Source organism: Apium graveolens, chromosome 4 (assembly GCF_009905375.1).
Source record: "Apium graveolens cultivar Ventura chromosome 4, ASM990537v1, whole genome shotgun sequence".
Taxonomy (NCBI): Eukaryota; Viridiplantae; Streptophyta; class Magnoliopsida; order Apiales; family Apiaceae; genus Apium; species Apium graveolens.
The window spans coordinates 57,036,158-57,041,241 of record NC_133650.1 but is presented as its reverse complement, the minus strand read 5'-3'; the positions used below and the strand labels follow the sequence as shown (position 1 = coordinate 57,041,241).

At 38.9% G+C, this 5,084-nt stretch overlaps 1 non-coding gene across 1 annotated transcript; it reads left to right on the top strand.

Moving 5' to 3' along the window:
* The first annotated feature begins 1,996 nt into the window (after positions 1–1,996).
* Positions 1,997–2,103, top strand: LOC141722603 (small nucleolar RNA R71). Its single transcript, XR_012575613.1, has one exon. It is a non-coding gene; the product is annotated as a small nucleolar RNA R71 (small nucleolar RNA).
* Positions 2,104–5,084: the final 2,981 nt, after the last annotated feature.

The window sequence follows — 5,084 nt, the reverse complement described above, 5'->3', positions numbered from 1 at the left end:
ATCTGCTATAGTCAATCCGATGGCCGATTTAAATTCTCTCAGAATCCTCAAGAGCTTGTCCTCATCACTACCTGAAAGGTCAGATGTAATAATAACAGGAAAAGTAGATGCATCACCTAAAAAAGTATACCTCAAGTGTTCAGGCAGTGGTTTATGCTCCAAAATAGGTACTTCATTAATAGATGGTTTGAGCTTTCCCTCAGCATTCTTGAGATCATTATTTCCAAGAGATTCAAATGGCATGTCTAACTTTCTTTTCCAAGGAGAAGCATTCAGATATTGTAACTGCTCATTGCCTTCATCATCTTCACTGTCAAAATCCCCCAATAAGGCTTTTTCCAAGGCATCAGACCTTAGCACATGATCAAGTTCTGAAGTAACTGCAGAATTGACCAAATCCACCTTGAAGAACTCCTCATCTTCCGTAGGGAATTTCATCGCATTGAACACATTGAATGTCACATCTTGATCTTGCACCCTCATAGTGAGTTCACATTTTTGCACATCTATCAAGGTACGGCCTGTAGCCAAGAAAGGTTTTTCCAAGATTATGGGAATCTTCTTATCTTCCTCAAAATCCAGAATGACAAAATATGCAGGAAAGATGAGCTTGTCCACCTTTACTAGCATGTCCTTCATGATGCCTCGTGGGTATGTAATCGAACGATCAGCCAATTCTAGAGACATGTAGGTGGGCTTCAGATCAGGCAAATTCAGCTTTTTGAAAATAGACAACGGCATCAGATTGATGCTTGCTCCCAAATTGCAAAGGCACTTGTCAAATGACAACTTGCCAATGGTGCAAGGAATGGTGAAGCTACCTGGATCCTTAAGCTTTGGAGGTAACTTTTGTTGCAGCACGGCACTGCACTCTTCCGTCAGAGCAACGGTATCAAGATCATCCAGTTTCACCTTCCTCGAAAGAATACCATTAATGAATTTCGCATAACTAGGCATTTGCTCAAGAGCCTCAGCGAAAGGTATGTTGATGTGAAGTTTCTTGAACACCTCTAGAAACTTACCAAATTGCTTGTCCAACTTTTGTTTTTGCAATCGTTTAGGAAAAGGTGGTGGAGGATAGAGATGTTTCCCCCCTGTATTACCCTCAGGCAGAGTGTGTTCAACAGTAGTCTTCCTTGGTTCCCTCTATTTCTCCTTTTGTATTCCTTCTTCATCTACAACTTCAACTTCTACATCTTTTTCTTTTTCAGCATCAACAACTTTTCCAAACCTTAAGGTGACAACTTTGACTTGCTCTTTAGCTTCCTTCCTGCCTGGCAGATCAGTATTGCTGGAAAGTGTGCCAGGTTGATGTTTGAGCAAGGCATTGGCTATTTGTCCAATTTGATTTTCCAAGGTCTTGATAGAAACAACCTGACTTTTGCACAACAACTTTAACTCCTCGAAATTAGCACTAGAAGGTGGAGCAGCACCTCCTTGTTGAGGATATGGTTGCCTTTGAGCAAATTGCTGAGGTTGCTGGAATCCAGGTGGATTAAACTGTTTATTTGCAGCTTGCTGATATGACTGCTGAACAGCATTCTGATTATTGCTCCAGCTGAAATTGGGATGATTTATGTTATAAGGATGATAAGTAGCGGGCACAGGTTACTACGGTTTCTGGAAATTATTCATATACTAAATAGATTCATTAACAAGATAACACTGATCCGTAGCATAAGAGCCTGCACAAAGCTCACAGACACTAGATAATTGATTTACGCCATAGTTGCTTAAAGAATCGACCTTCATAGTCAGCGTCATGAGCTGTGCTGCAATAGCTATAGCTGCATCAACTTCCAGAATACCTGCTACTTTCCCAGGCATAATCCTTTGAGTTGGGTTTTGATACTCATTTATAGCCATAGTTTCAATGAGATTATAGGCCTCCGTATAGCTTTTGTCCCACAAGGCGCCTCCAAAAGCTGCATCGAGCATGGGTCAAGATTGGACTCCCAAACCATTGTAGAAACCAGTGATCACCATCCAGTCACGCATCCCATGATGTGGACACTTTCTCAACATCTCTTTGTAGAGCTCCCAAGCTTCTCACATAGATTCTCCTTGTTGTTGTGTAAACTGAGTAAGAGCACTCCTCATAACTGCATTTTTGGCCATTGAATAGAACTTTACCAGAAACTTTTACGCAAGATCTTCCCAAGCAGTGATGGACCCAGCTGATAAAGAATGTAACCAGTCCTTAGCTTTGTCCCTCAGAGAGAATGGGAAAAGCCTCATCTTGATAGCCTCATCGGTGACACCATTATATTTGAAAGTACTACAGATCTCGACAAAATTCCTGATATGCATGTTGGGATCTTCAGTCGCAGCCCCTCCGAAAGAAACATAATTCTGCACCATCTGAATAGTGCCCCGCTTGATTTCAAAAGTATTGGTTTGAATAGCCGGATGAATGATGTTAGACTGAATGTCATCAATTTTAGGTCGAGAAAAGTTCATAAGAGCTGGATCGGCTTGAGCTAGACGATCACCCATTATTTCAGGTTCTTTCTTTTTACTCTCTTTATCCGAATCTTCAAAAACTATCATCTCTAGAAAGTCAAGAGTTTAATCTGTCTCCTCAGCTTTATCCAGATTTCTCTTGCGAGTGCGAGAACGTGTTTGCATAAATGCTCTCTAGAGTACCTGAAACACAACCGGAAACAGTAAGTAACAAGTCTTAATCAATGAATCCTAATGACCACTGATGGCAAGTACATAAACTAAACAAATTAACACCGAGTCCCCGGAAGCGGCGCCAAAAACTTGTTAGGCACAAAGCATGCGCTAAATAATTCACGCAAGTATACGCGTTCGCAAGTAATATAGAATGATTTCTAGTTCACTCCCACAGAGACTCTGATTAATTATATTTAATTAACACTTACTCACCAATGTATAATTATTCTTCAATGTCAAGACAATAACAATTAAGGTTGGTAAACTAATAATTACTACGAGAATTAAACACTTTAATTAACAATATTAAACACACATAAGATCCTAACTTCATTACCACTTCATTCAATATAGATCGTTATTAACCTTAGCATGTAATTGTGATGATATTAATCGAACAACACGAAACTGATAAACGCCAACTTTCATTGTGCGAATATCATTCTACCAAGCATCCACAATTAAGATAGATGTTGAATAGGCATCAATTATGTTGAGACTCTATATGTCTACAGAATTTGACAACATAACAATTTAAGTGCAAGTTATTCATGATGATTATATAGGGCAATTAAAACGGTTAGAGTTACCCACTAATCTTGCATACAATACATGATCCTATGCTAGCATGGCAAGTTCTAAACCTCAAGATTCATTGTCGCTTCACAAGAGATTAACAGACTATCTTACATGTCCGTGACGCATATAAGACGAATAAGCACAACCTATACTAAATATCATATAATCATCACATACCAAGGTATTAAACAATTAACTAAAGAATTCCATAGTAAATCCGCTAGGATCCTATGATCACGATTAACCAATAATAGAACTCATCGTCACCATGGGTTCATATGAAAGCATGATAATAACACAACGATATAAGGCTAATAAAAATACTTAATAAATAATGAAGTACGTCACAAGAGTATTAAGGTGCAAAATATAAAGAAAACTAGCATTCACTGTTACAACGAATTAAAAGAATCACAAGATAAATGTATGCTTCGTCTTCTTCCTTGTTGCGTGCTAAAACGGTCTTCTCAATCTTCTTGCCCTTGCTCTTGATGAAGAAAACGTCTTCCCATAAGTTTTATATAATAGCCCAAGAGAACCAGCGCCAACAAAAGCCCAATTGTACTTGAATTAATAAAATCCAGATTCTGAAATTCCGCCCGCACGCGGTCACCTGATGTCTCCACGCGGCCGCCTGCTAGCATGCGGTCGCCTGCTCCTGGCGCGCGGCCTCCTGCGACCCTTCTGCAAAATACTTTATTTTGCTTCTGTTTTTTCTGGTTTCTTCGCTCATCACCCCTAGACTGATTCCAAGCACTTCCTTAAGCTTTATTCGATGAAAATCACCTATCTAAGCAAGTTATACCCTGAAATGCAAAAACACTAGAAAACGCGTCAAATACACAAAATACTTGAGTTCAAGACACCAATTCAAGCCGTTATGAGACGCTCTAAGTGGTATAAAATGCCATTTATCAATCACGAGTGGGCTTTTAAGTACTCGAGTTATTAAGTTCTTAGGGGACTTTGTGCCTAGTGACCTAAGGCTTTTATAGTCAGGGATCCGCTAACCTAACACTCGCTACATGGGTACTATTGTATAATTCTTTTGTGGACCTCACTCATTGCATGATCAAATAAGCATATATGTGTTGTTTTGTTCTGAATAAAAGCATGAATCCGTATAAAAATCCAATATAAGAATTAAAGTGTTATAAATTATTTTGAGTATAGCTTTTATTCTATTTATAAACTTGCATTGTTTTGATAAGTAGTGAGTCATGATTGTCGATCTAGTTGTGATTGTATATATGTAAGCATCTGCACACACACATGTCTCTAGTTTGTAAGTTGATTTGTATGATTTAATTGATCTTTATGCGAGTAACTGCATTTTTTGATATGTTGCTTGTTAAGTGGTTGAGTTATTCTATTGGGATCGTTGCATTCATATAGTTGTATTCATGCATTTTTGTTTATTGTTCTTTGAGTCTGTTTATGCTTGACGACAAGCATCGATTCAAGTTTGGGGGTATGTTGAGTGGCATTTATGACACTTTATTATGCTCTAATAAGCTTTGAATTGATGCATTTGTACTCAAATTGTTAAGTGTTTTAATGTATTTTCTAGTGTTTTTTCATTTCAGGCATTATCTAGGTAATCAGGTGAATTAGCATTATTTTGGTGCTAATTTGGTGTCAAGGTGGTGTTGGAATAAAAGCTCGTGGAAAGCCGGCTCGAAGCAGCAACGAAAAAGATGAAATCTGAGTTTTTCCCAGAAGGACAGCGCGCCCGTGCTGTGATAGCGCGCGCCCATGCTAGGATTCCAGAATGACAGTACGCCCGCGTTGTGATAGCGTGCGGCCGCACCGGTGCGAAAGTTTTG